Source organism: Peromyscus eremicus, chromosome 14 (assembly GCF_949786415.1).
Source record: "Peromyscus eremicus chromosome 14, PerEre_H2_v1, whole genome shotgun sequence".
Lineage (NCBI taxonomy): Eukaryota > Metazoa > Chordata > Mammalia > Rodentia > Cricetidae > Peromyscus > Peromyscus eremicus.
This window is the reverse complement of record NC_081430.1, coordinates 27,193,151-27,207,546: the sequence shown is the minus strand read 5'-3', so window position 1 is coordinate 27,207,546 and position 14,396 is coordinate 27,193,151. Positions and strand designations below refer to the sequence as shown.

General features: G+C 41.3%; 1 protein-coding gene across 5 annotated transcripts in view; it reads right to left on the bottom strand.

Moving 5' to 3' along the window:
• Ttc6 (tetratricopeptide repeat domain 6) overlaps positions 1 to 14,396 on the bottom strand; it is a 175,836-nt gene that overhangs the window by 110,397 nt on the left and 51,043 nt on the right. The gene's annotated exons all lie outside the window — the stretch shown is intronic.

Sequence of the window (14,396 nt, the reverse complement as noted above, 5' to 3'; positions counted from 1 at the left end):
CTGTTGTAAATAATGAGTTCCAGGCCCACTCAGGCTATATAGTGAGACCCTATCTCACACACTCACACACACACACACACACACACACACACACACACACACACACACACGTTTATTCTATTTCATGGACTTTTAAAATATTGATCTTTATAAATAGATTATTAAATTTAATAATAAAACTATATAGTATCAGCTACTATAAAACACTACCATTTAATCAGGTATTGTAAAGATCACACAAGAAACTAAAATTAAGGCCGGGCGGTGGTGGCGCACGCCTTTAATCCCAGCACTCGGGAGGCAGAGCCAGGCGGATCTCTGTGAGTTCGAGGCCAGCCTGGGCTACCAAGTGAGTTCCAAGAAAGGCGCAAAGCTACACAGAGAAACCCCGTCTCGAAAAACAAAAAAAAAAAAAAAAAAAAAAAAAAAAAGAAACTAAAATTAAATCTAAGCTTTAATCCAAGCAAAAGCAAAAGGAATATGAATGCATTTCAACCCCCAGTGCACTCTACTTAGCTGTGGTCATAAGACATTACAGGGATAGACAATAAAACCAGAAACAAGAGACCCTGGTTATGTGTAAACTATGAGTCCCCATATCTGACATCACCAGGCAAGTTAGTTTGTTTACTTTTACCTTGGTTTTATCACCCAGGCACTCAACTGTATAACTTTTTAAGGCCTCTTTCTTCTCTAACCTTTTAGTAATGTCAATAGCAAAATCTAAAAACATAAAACATCCAAGATATTGTGGACACTATGAAAAGACAAAACTTATAAATGATATGAATAGATAAAGAAGAAACCTAGTCAGAGGCACAGAAAATAACTTTTCAAAAAACCATAAAAGAAAATTTCTCCAGTCTAAATAAGCAAGTACATATGAAGGTACAAGAAGCATACAGTAGCCAGGTGGCGTTGGTGCACACCTTTAATCCCAGCACTTGGGAGGCAGAGCCAGGCGGATCTCTGCAAGTTTGAGGTCAGCCTGGTCTACAGAGCTAGATCCAGGACAGGCACCAAAACTACACAGAGAAACCCAGTCTCAGGAAAAAAAAAAAAAAAAAAAGCATACAGCACACCAAATATGCTGGATCAGAAAAGAAACTCCCCAGGACACATAATAATCAAAACAATGTGATGTGGGCTATTTGTACACTGTGTGAAAGTATATTGCTATGATTGGTGTAATAGAGCTTCTAAATAGTCAATAGCTAGGCAGGAGGTACAGGCAGGACTTCTGGACAGAGAGAGAGGAAGTAGAAGATGAATCTAAGCATGTGAGAGACACAAAGAGACACAGAGGAAGCAGGATGAGCGGTGCTTGACAGAATGTAGATTAATAGAAATGGATTAATTTAAGTTATAAGAGCTAGTTAAAAATAAGCCAAGGCCAAGCTTTCATAATTAATAAGTCTCCATGTCATTATTTGTGAACTGGAGGCCCAAAGAAAAATCCAACTATAACACTGAGTGTAAGAAACAAACAAATGAAAAAATCAACTATAACAAAAAGATAGGAAAAAAGCTAAGTCACATACAAAGGCAGGCCCAAAAGAGTAACACCTGACTTTTAAATGGAGATTCTGAAAGCAAAAAGAGGCTGGAAAGATGTTCTGCAAACTATGAGAGACAAAAAAATGCCAGCCCAGACTACTATACCCAGCAAAACTATCAGTCACAATCAATTGAGAAAAGCATTCCACGGGGGAAAAAAATAAGCAATTTCTATCTACCAATACAGCTCTAAAGAAGGTTAATCATACTCAAAAAGCCACAATGAGCAACTTACCTGAAAACAATAAATCAAAAGAGGGAGAAAACCTACACCATAACAACAAAATAGCAGGAACCAATGAATACTGCTCATTGACAAATACCAATACTCATGGTTTCAATTACACTATAAAAAGACGCAGACTAACAGACTGGATTAGCAAACAAGATCCTTCTTTCCGCTGCATTCAAGCAACACCCCTTGCTATCAAGAATAGACATCACCTCATGGTAAAAGGTATATAAAGGTATTTCAAGCAAATGAACTCATGTAGTAAGCAAATGTAACAATTTTAATATCTGACAAAATTGAATTCAAACCAAAACTAATCAGAAGAGACATAGAAGGACACTACATACTCGTCAAAGGGAATATCCACCAAGAGAAAATTGCAATTGCAGTTCCTGGAAATAGATCCACCTCAAGATCCCACTATACTACTCTTTGGCATATACCCAAAGGATTCTACACCATACTACAGAGATCCCTCTGCATCCATGTTCATCACTGATCTTTTCATAACAATCAGAAGTTGGAAATAGCCCAGATGTCCATCAATTGGTGAATGGGTAATGAAAATGATACATTCATACATTTGTCATTCATTCCCCTTACCCCCCCCCCCAAAGTTTCCTTCATTGTCTAATATGGTATACAAAAGTGTCAGAGCTAGAAGGCACTGGAAAAATCAGTACCATCTGAAGAGAGCCCAAATGCCATGGGTAAGGAAACCCAAGCTCCGAGCCCAAAGGGTGCCATGTCTCCAAAGCAAACCAAACAGAGCCTTCCAGGTAATCGGATGCAAGCAGATGGACCAGTCACACGAGCAGCAGCTATCTTCTGTCCTGTGCAGCTGGCTCGGTACTTCTTCAGTCATCTGTCAGAGAAGGGATGAGGAGTAAAGCCCATATGCACACTTCTTGCCATGAAATCCAACATCTTCCCTAATGACAGTGTCCTCGATGACATGAACCAAGAGTCTGTTTCTAGCACATGCCTTCCTATAATCTCGTTAATATTTCCTCAGAGTATACCACCTTCAAGTAAAGGGCCATGAAGCTCAAATTTCAGGAAAGGGGGAAAAGACAGTTCGTGGCCCTGAATAAGGGACTTGTCCGCACAGGTTAGAAAATGCCCTGATTTGCATTACAATCCCTTGCTCCCTGTAGGTATAAACCTGATGGCACTGGCTGGCAGAATTCTACTTGCAGGCACAGGAATGTGTCAGGACTGCTTTGTATTCAGTCTTCCACATTTTACTTTTTTTTCCCCAGTTAAACATTTCATATGATTATTATGGATGATTTGACCCTGAATTCAATAGAACTGTCAGTACTGGGGAAAAAAACAAAAACAAAAAAAACGTGATTTCAAATAAAACAGAAATTGAGTAGCTGTTATATAAATGTAAACATCAACACTGCTAGAGGAGCCATCTGTAATCATGCAAGGCATCTTCTCCACAAAGTCCTTAAGTCTTTTCAAAAGATTCAGTATTTCTAGAAACACGGTACCACTATATTTCAAAGAAGATATAATAGTAAAATTGCTAAAGAGAGAAAGAGAGAGAGAGAGAGAGAGAGAGAGAGAGAGAGAGAGAGAGAGAGAGAGAGAGAGAATCAGACAGGCCTTCTTGGAAACAAAAATTACATAAATATATAATATTACAATTCACAAATACTATTTATAGGAAAGCAAATTACTGTAACATTGATCTTAAGTGCTCTGTTCTTAAGATAATTCAGACCTTGCAGGGGTGGGGAATGAACCCTGTCAGACAATACTAATAAAAAAAAATCTGCTTAAAAAAAAAAAAAAAAAAAGGAAGAAAGAAATTTGAGTAAATGTGTTGGCCTTCGTCTTCCAGGCTATAGCAATTTGCTATGTTGATCTAACATTCCTTTTGAATTAAGTCGCAAGGATTCAGGGAGTGCCGTCTAGCTGGCTACGTGAGCGGCCCTGTGCAACAGCAGTTCAGTTGGGAATGCTGAGAAGTGTAAGTGCAGTGCAGGGACAGCAGGTAGGAGTCCTTCCCTTGAGAAAGGCATCAAGCCAGAGATGAAAAAGACAGACAAGAACTGCGTTTCAGGCTGCAAAACAAGCATATTTAGTCAAGCATAAATATTATGCAAGGCTCCAAGCTCAATCCACATATAAATTCAATTTATAGACAAAGATGAAGATAAGGCTATACAAAACAGAAAGTGCACCTGTTCCCAGTTTGCCAGTGAAAGACTAATCTGGGGGAAAAGCTGGGTTCCTGGAGTGGGAGAGGAGGCAGAGAAAAATGGAGCATGGTTCTTAGTTCACATCTTAATATAGGGCCATGTGAAAATAATTGTGTGTCTATCAATTCTGAGAACTCATATACCTCTTATTTATTTAGCCAACAGTACTCTACGAAGGTGAAGTTTCCCAGCTGGAGATGTGGTTTAGGGCAGAGGAATGGCCTGTGATGTGTGAGGCCTTAGGTTTTGTCTCCATCCTAACACGGCCAAGACTCTGTCTCAAAATGTAGAGATGATTTTATGGGACGAGGCCCTTGTTACTGTCCCCGATAGCATAAAAAAACAGCAGCAGCAGCAGCAGCAGCAATGACATAGAAGACTCCAAGATGTATGGATGATTTTGTGGGACAAAGGGTATGTGAAGTATTTGCTGTGTGTATTCTAACGCAGAGACTTCTTGTTTTACCTCGAAATTCTGTCATCAACTACTTCACCCTTTCATTTCTTCCTGAAAATTCTAGTTTCCTCGTCCACCCCTCCCTTCCTCCATCCCTGCCAACTATGGTCCCCCTAACACTTTCTCAGTCTTTTCCAGAATGTGATGGTGCAAATTATTCAGTAAATGGCCTTTTTAATGTTTCTTTCTTACCACTTAATAATACAAATTTGGTTGTTTCCACATAGTAACTTTTGAGAGGTGGTAGAGTGTGTTCTAATTCAACATTGTGAGAGGAAAGATCGAAACATGTTTATATTTTTCCCAAATAACACCAAATCAAAAAATGTTTCAGTTTTTGCTATTTCTGAATTAAATAATAAATATTATTAGCTCCCTTAGTTATATCCTTTAAAAAACATGCAAAAATGTTGTCTGAAAATTTGAATTAAACATGATGAACCTATCCAATGTACAACAAAAAGATTTGTAATACCACCTGTAGATCTTATTCCAAAAGGCTTCTTTCTGAGAGCTATCATTCAAAGTGGTCCCCAAGATCACTCAACTCCTGAATAGACCCCTCCTAAGTGAGCAAGCTGACTGTGTAGTCTGCCAAGGAGAGCAGAAATGGAAATGTGTAGCTACACCATAAAACTCAAGGCAACTTTGGCCTGGCCATCTTACATCACTTGGCTTTGGGAGAACCATCTGGCATGTCAAGGGGCCATCAAGCAGTCCTGTGGTGAGGAACTGTACCAAATTGCTGGTGTTGTGATAGGTACATCCTGGAAACAGATCCTTTGGTTTCAGTCAAGACTTCAAATAACAAGGGCCCCAGACAAGACCTAATCCCAATCCATGATGTGGGGCCACACCATATAGATAGGTGGCTTCTGGACTCCTGACCCCCAAAACCTAACACATGTGCACTGTTTTAAGCTTTGGGGCAATTTATTGCACAGCAATGAAGAATAAAGAGGTGCTCTAAATTAAAACTCCAGCTCCAGGTATTTCCCAGCATTCCTAGAGAACCTATGACTTCAAAATCTCTTAACAGTCCTTATTTTTGAGTATATGTTCTTCATTATTACCATTGTATAATTTTCTTAGCTTTCTTAAAACAGATATTGCTTAGAAACACCATGAAAAGGTGAAGTAGTTGATGACAGAATTTCTGAATTAAACAGTAAGTATGTGTGTGAGTAATATACACTGCAAATACTTCACATACCCTTTGTCCCACATATCCTTTGTTCTAAAAATTCATTCATACATCTTGAAATATTTTCTGTCATTGCTGCTGCTGTTGTTTTGTGCTAATGAGGACAGTAACAGTGTTTTAACAGTGACCTATACCTAAAAACCTTGAAGTTGTATCACTTAATATCACATTGCATTCATCACCACCTTTAAATAGCACACCCCTTACAGGGCTTCTAAAGTATTTGTAAGATCTTTAGAATTACAGAGCTTACAGAAGTAGAACATTCATATGCCAATAATATGATTTCTTTGGTCTTATTAAACAAAGGCAATGAAGCAACCCTCTCATTCTTTTAGTTACAACATCACATACGAGATTTTTATGCAATGTATGTGTCTTTCTTAGTTAAGGTAAAGATTACTTAATATCCACAAAAGTTAACAATCAGTCCTAAGTTTTGCTCTCTGCATACTAAATCCCATATTGTCCAAACTTTTGTCCTATAGAGTTGAGGAAATGAACAATAAATTTTGAAAAGAACTTATAAAAACATTCTCTTAAGCTTCCTAAGATTTAGTAACATAAATAAATACCCCCAAAATAAAATTCAGAGTTCCAAAAGCAAGCATACTTTTGTTTACCTCATTCAACAAATATTTATTTATAGAGTAACTACTAAGTCCAAGGAACTTGGAGCATTAAAAGGCAAAATAAAAATAATCTTGTTTCCAGGATTTTATGGTCTTCAAAACAAACGCAGCATTTTAAACCTCACAAGAACAGAAGAAAAGAAAAGGATCACTTAGGGTGTCACCACCTAAAGGAACATATATACATTAGTGGTTAGATAAATAATAATAATAATAATATGCTACCAAATGAGTAGTTGCCCAAAAGGGTCCCATGAAAATCCCCAAACAACCCAGGAGACAATAGTTTGCTCTCCACAAACTTGTAGCAAAGCCCCGCTGTGGAAGCAAACTCACACAACCCAATGAATGTGGAGAAGTTGAGCTGGTGCCCACATAGGACCTTCACCCCTAAGTTCTAGTGTCTTTGGTACAGGAAGATACTCTGCAGGCTACCAAAAGAGAAGCATAAACACCAACCCAGCCACAAACCTTTGACCTACAATCTGTCCTGCCTGTAAGATATGCTGGGGCAGTGGTGGCACAAGGCTTGTGGGAGTGACCAGCCAATTTGACCAGGAACCCATACCTGACACTGTTTGGGTGACAAAGAATCAGAGATTAGATAGTCCAGGGACCTCGGGTAAAACCAAGTACTATTTGGTCTTAAAAAAATAAATAAATACACCTGCCAGGGAGCCAGGTAGGCTGACTGCAGATGTTCACCTCTCACTCTTTCCCAGACCCAATCCTTCAGTCACACCCTCAGCTCTGCAATAGAACACCTGCTGCTGCCTTCCCTAACCCCATCTCCTGTGGATCCCACAGATCTGCCCATCCTCACCTCCCTCCTACCACTCCTTGTTTTATCCCAGCTGCCAACTCCGGCAGGAAACCCTTGCTAACCCAAAGGTCCTTCCTGTCAGGGACTCGGGCAGGCGGCGTGAAGATCTATCTCCACTTTCCCTCTGCTCCTCCAGTCCCAATCCCCCAAATCTTACACCCAGCTCTGTAGCAGAACCTGCTGCCGGCTCCCTTTCCTCTCTGACTCCAGCCCCAACAGATCACAAAGATCTCCAACTTTCTTTCCCCCAACTCATCTTATCTCAGCCTCCAGCACCAGCAGGCATTCCCTATGAACACACCAGCTGAGCAGGACAAAGAAACAGGCAAGCCTACTGAAGACCTTCACCATTCCCTCCTCTCCTCCAAATCTATTCCCCAGTCTCATCCTTAGCTCTGTAATAGAACACCTGCTGCAGCCTTCTTTCGATGCCCACCCCCAACATCTCCTGTGGCTCCCACAGACACTCCCCTCCTAACCTCTATCCCCCTACTCTGCTTTATCCCAGTTGCCAACTCCAGCAGGCAACCCCTGTTAACCCAAAGGTCATTTCTGCCAGGGAAGCTAGTAGGCAACCTGCAGATCTTCACCTCTCCTTCGGCTCCTTCAGATCCAAACCCCAGTCTCGTCCCCAGCACAATAGCAACCCACTAGGGTGAACTCCCTTCACACTTTACCCATTCCAAGGAGAGAGATCCTGGTTGGACACTCTTCTCTCCTTCTTCCTCTGAAACCCATCAGATCCTAACCTATACCCCTTCCTAAGTGTCAGCTCACAATACCCAGAAACACACTTTACTTTGAACCCCCACATCTATCAGATCTACAGGAAATTTCCTATCAGATAAGACACAGTCATCACACCCTCCTAAATCCAAAGAGGAAGGAAAAACCAAGAAACAAAACATTCCCCCCATCCCCCAAAAGACAGAAATCATCCCAATCCCAGTTGCCTAGAAACCAGTGTAAGAACACAGTCAACAACAGCCAGGGCAATATGTCACCACCAGAGCGGACCTGTCCTACTACAGCAGGACCTGAGTATTCAACCATGGCTGGGGCACAGGAAAAAGCCCTTAAAACAAACTATATGAAGATGATGATAGAGGTCCTTTAAAAGGAAGTGAATAAAACCCTTAAAGAAATGCAGGAAAACATAAACACACTATTGGAGGAAATGAATAAATCCCTTAAAGTAATCCATGAAAACATAAACAGTGGGCAGAAATGAATAAAACTATTCAAGACCAGAAAAAGGAATAGAATCAATGAAGGAAACACAAATTGAGGGCATTCTAGGAATAAAAAATTTAGGATTCAAACAGGAACTACAGAGGCAAGCTTCACCAATAGGATACAAGAGATGAAACAGAGAATCATAGGCACTGAAGATACAATACAAGAAATGGATACATTGATCAAAGATGGTGTTGAATCTAAAAAAGTCCTGACAGGGAAATTTGGGACACTATGAAAAGATAAGAAATGTAGTAGAATATTATTTTAAGGTGTGTTACTTTTGTTTATGTTGTATTTGTTTAATACTGCAAAGCTGTGTTACTGTGCCTGCCTAAAACACCTGATGGCCTAATAAAGAACTGAATAGCCAATAGCAAGGCAGGAGAAAAGATAGGCAGACATGGAGAATATAGAGAGGGAGAAATCTGGAAAGAGAGGCTGAGAGCTAGGAGCCTCTAGAGAAGGAGGAGGACTCCAGGGATCAGCTACCCAGCTACACAACAAGCCAGGGAGTAAGAGTAAGATTTACAGAGAAAAGGAAAAGCCCAGAGGTAAAGGTAGACGGGATAATTTAAGTTAAGGAAAACTGGCTAGAAACTAAGCCAAGCTAAGGCCAGGCATTCATAAGTAAGAATAAGCTTCTGTGTGTGTGATTTATTTGGGAGCTGGGTGGTGGACGCCCCCAAAAAAGAGCAAAACCCACCAACATTAAAGAAAAATAGGAATAGAGAAAGGAGATGAAACCCAGCTCAAAGGCCCAGAAATTATTTTCAACAAAATCAAAGAAGAAAAATTTCCCAATCTAAAGAAGGTGATGCCTATCAAAGTACAAGAAACAAAGAACAACAAATATACTAGACCAGAAAAGAAAGTTCCCTCACCACATAATAATCAAAACACTAAATGTACAGAATAAAGAAAGAATATTAAAAGCTGCAAGGGGAAAGACCAAGTAACATATAAAGACAGACCTATTAGAATTATACCTGACGTCCGTGGTCCTATCACACACAGCCAGTGTCTGTGTTCATGTCCGTGGCCTGTGGTGCCACCAAAGGCCACACAGATGCCTGGGGTCTAGGTCACATCCTGTGGCCATGTTGGTGTCCAAGGGCAGTGCCACTGCTGGAGCCATGCCAACCTGGATGGTCTTCGATGCCACACGGGGCCATGGTGTCACCTAGGCCTGAGGACCATGTCTGGGTCTGTGGCCCAGCAGCAGCCAGGATCTGAGTTGATGTCCATGGCTCCTGTTACCACTGAGGCTCGTGTGGTAACTGAGACAGCCACCTGAGACCATGTTGCTGCCAAATGTTACTGCCACTGGGGCATACTGATCTGGGTGGCCTATGCTTCCACCAGGCCATGGTGACGTCTGGGCCTGAGCTGCTGCTGAGGGCCATGTCTAGGACTGTGGTCCTGCTGCAGCTGGGGTCTGTGATGATATCCATGACCAGTGTTGCCACAGGACATCCATCACAGGAACCATGCACATTGAAATCTGAGGGCCATGATGAGCCAGCCCCACCCCTCACTGGTCCTGGGAGTGGCCCTGCCCCTTGCTGTTCATTGCAGCAGGAGATCTGACCTTGTCCAAGCCACCCCACCCAACCATGGGAGAACTTCCCCACCCCCACCCTGAACTCAGAAGAGATGGCCCCACCCCTCATCATGGGCATGGAAGAACTGGCCCTGATGGAAGGGACTGGTCCTGAGGATCCCCATGACTCAGGGCAAAAGCAGGATATTGGTGAGGGTCCAGCTATGATGGTGTGCCAGAGGCCTTGAACCAGACCAATGACTCTTTGCAATGAGCATTTTGTGGGTGGCGCTGATTGGACAAAGTGTACAGCTCCCCATGCCACTAGGATGAATGAAGAGGGGTTAGAAGGACAGGAGATCCATGTGTTTTTTGATTGTTTCTTTGTTTTGTTTTGTTCTTAATTGATCTTGAGAGGAAGGGATGCTGCAGGAGGAGGAGAAGATATGGGGGGGCTGGGAGGTGAGTGGGATTGGGGTGCGTGATGTGAAATTCCCAAAGATTCAATAAAAAAAATGTTATAAAAAAATAGACCAAAAATATCACACCTTAGGCAAATGAGCTGAAAAATCCTGCAGAATGACATTCTATTTTTTTCCCACCCATTCCTCAAGTCCAAAGACACCTGGTAAAGAGTCTGTATCTAGGTAAAGAAATGCAGCCCCTGGTACACGTGGTTTCCTGATGGCACAAAACAGAAATGACAGGGAAACACTGGTGTCCAAGGTCAGTCTGTGCATTGCTGAAAACAGGAGGCTTAGCCATCAGTGGGGATGTGTGTGCCCCTACCCTGGTGAGCTGATGCTGTCTGCCTCCAGACCGTTTTTATTAAAATTACTCAGCCTGCTTGCCTGATCCCCTTTGGCTCTCCAATTCACAACCTAAATACAGGTGAGATCACACCCCTGTCTGTGCCATCTGGGAAGAAAGAAAATGATTGTTCCTGAGAAGAGAAAGAGTTTGTTTTCAACTCAAGGACAAAGAACTTGTGGCATGAGTTGACTGTCTCAGCGGTTGACATGAGTGGTCTAATTTGTGTGGCATTCCCCTTGGTGACAACGGGAAGATGGGGCCAACTGGGAAGGTGTGGGATCCTTGGTTTCAATTAAAAAGTATAGTCAGAGACATGGGTTTGGCCAAGTCTCATAAATCTGCTAAAAGAATCAAGACTGTCAGGTAAATTTAAATAAAACCAACCAAGTCCACTGAGGAAAAAAAAAGAAGAAGAATTACACCTTGACTACCTGACTTGTCAATGGAGACTCTAAAAGCCAGAAGGACCTGGACAGATGAGTTGCAGATTCTAAGAGATCACATATGCCAGCCCAGACTACTCTACCCAGCAAAACTTTCAATCACCATAGATGAAGAAAAAAAATTCCATAATAAAGCCAAATTTAAATAATATTTATCCAAAAATCCAGTCCTACAGAAGGTGCCAGGAGGAAAACTAACAACAACCATGAAAAGGCAGGGAATAAATAATCTCAAAATAGCAAAGTCAAAAGTGCGTGCACACACACACACACACCACCACCACCACCACCACCACCACCACCATCAACAACAGCAAAATATCAGGAATCAGCAATCGTCAGTCACTGATATCTCTCAATATCAATGGTCTCAACTCCCCAGTAAAAAGAAACAGACTAACAGAATGAACTCAAAAAACAGGATCCATCCTTTGGCTGCATCCAAGAAACACACTTTAACATCAAGAATAGACATTACTTCAAGGTAAAGGATTAGAAAAAGATATTCCAAACAAATGGACCTAAGAAGGAAGCTGGTATAGCCATTTTAATACCTAACAAAACAGACTTCAAACCAAAACCAATCAGAAGAGATAGGGAAGGACACTACATGCCCATCAAAGGAAAAATCCATGAAGACGACATTTCAATTCTTAACATTCTTGCCCCAAACACAAGGGCACCCAGCTTAAATCACATATTGACCCTCACACACTGGCAGACTTCAATGCCCAAAAGCTAAACAGAGAGATGCTGGAGCTAACAGGCGTTATAAACCAAGTGGACCTAACAGATATTTACAGAACATCTCATTTAAACACAAAATATTTTACCTTCTCAGCACCTCGTGGAACTTTCTCCAAAACTGATCACATACTCCGACAAAAAGCAAGTCTCAACAGATACAAAAAATCTGGCCAGGCGGTGGTGGCGCACGACTTTAGTCCCAGCACTTGGGAGGCAGAGGCAGGCGGATCTCTGTGAGTTCGAGGCCAGCCTGGTCTCCAAAGCGAGTTCCAGGAAAGGCGCAAAACTACACAGAGAAACCCTGTCTGGAAAAACAAACAAACAAACAAACAAAAAAATCTGAAGTAACTCCCTGCATCCTATCATCAGACCACCAAGATTAAAACTGGATATCAACAATGACAGAAATAATAGAAAGCTTATAAACTCATGGAAAATGAACAACTCTCTACTGAATGAAAAATGGATCAGGACAGAAATAAAGAAAGAAATTAAGTGACAGTGAGTACACAACATACCCAAAGTTATCAAACACAATGAAAGTTGTTCTAAGAGACAAGTTCACAGCACTAAATGCTTACATAAAAAAAACCAAAAAAAAACAAAAAAAAAAAACCTAGAGAGAGCTCAGACGAGCAACTTAACGGCACACTTGAAAACTCCAGAACAAAAGAAGCAACCACACTCAGGAGGAGCAGATGGCAGGAAATAATCAAATTCGGGGCTGAAATCAAAAACAGAAAGAAAGAGAGCAATACAAAGAATCAATGAAACAAACAGTTGGTTTTTTGAAAACACTAGTAAGATTGACAAACCCCTCTCCAAATTAACTAACAGGCAGAGAGATAACATCCAAATTAACAACATTAGAAATGAAAATGGGGACATAACAGACACTAAAGAAATCCAGGGAACCATAAGGATGGACTTTAAAAACCTGTACTCCACCAAATTGGAAAATCTAAAACAAATCAGATATTTTTCTCAGTAGGTACCACTTACCAAAGTTAAATCGAGATCAGAGAAGTAACCAACAGCTATAGTCCCTAGTGAAATAGAAGCAGTCATTAAAAGTATCCCAACTAAATACATCCAAGGCAAGATGGTTTTAATGCAAATCAAAACTACTTTGAGAGATTCCATCTTACACATGTCAGAATAGCTAAGACCAATAAAGCAAGTGACAGCTCATGCTGGTGAGGATGTGGAACCATCGCTGGTGGAAGTGCAAACTTGGACAGCCAGGTTCCTCAGAATGATGGGAACTGGTCTACCTCAAGACCCAATTATACCACTCTTGGACATATACCCTAAAGACACTTCATCCTACCACAAAGACATCTGCTCAACCATGTTCATAGCAGTTTTATTCATAATAAATTGGAAATTGGAAACAAACTAGATGACCCTCAACAGAAGAATAGATAAAGAAAATGTAGTACATTTATACAATGGAATATTACTCAGCTGCTTAAAAAATGATATCATGAAATTTGCAGGCAAATGGGTGGAGCTATAAAAATCCTGAGTGAGGTAACCCAGAACCAGAAATATAAATATGGTATGTATTGACTTATATGTGGATAGTAGCTATTAAATAAATGATAACCAAGCTACAATCTGAAGACCCAGAGAGGTTAGGCATAAAAGAAAAGACTAAAGGTGACATGTAGATCTCCCTAGGAGGGGGAAATAGAATAGATTTTATAGATGTACTGGGAACAGTAGGATCAGGTGTAGAGAGGAAGAGGAGAGATGTGAGGGAGGGAACGAAGGGACAAAGAGCTAGAATTGAGGAGCATTTGAGCGATAGTATGGAAACCTACTACAGTAGAAACTTCCTAAATATGAATGAGATCCTAATAAACTATCTAAACAATGAGGGAGACAGTGTCCCAACCAGCCATCGCTTGTCACCAAAGCTTCCAGTACCGAGACCGGATTACATCCAATTGAGTTGTTGGCCAAAAGGTCCCATGGAAATCCTCAAACAACCCAGGCTGGTGCCAAGAAAACAAGTTGCTCTCCACAAACTGATAACAAGGCCCCATTGCTGAAGCCACACCCACACAACTGATTGAACATGGATGGACAGGCATAGATGTAATTCTAAACGGTCTTATTAAACAAGAAACAGAGCCAAATGCAGAGTTAAAAGCCCAGAGATCGAGCAGTAGCCAAGAGCTAAGACCACCTTATCTTACCACTCGCTGCCCTCCTTCCCCTGAGAGAGACCTTCTTCCTGTGTCCTGTCTTTTTATTGCCTTTCTGTTCTGCCTTCTCATTGGCTGTAAACCCAGCCACATGACTTCCTCATCACTGCCTGTCTATACAGACCTCCAGGTCTCTATGGTTGGTACTGAGATTAAAGGTTCAGGTCACTGCTTGGATGTGTCCTTGAACACACAGAGACTCTGTCTGACATGTGATCAGATTAAGGGTGTGTGCTACCACTACCAGACTTCTGCTTAATGGCTTGCTCTTAGCCCTGAT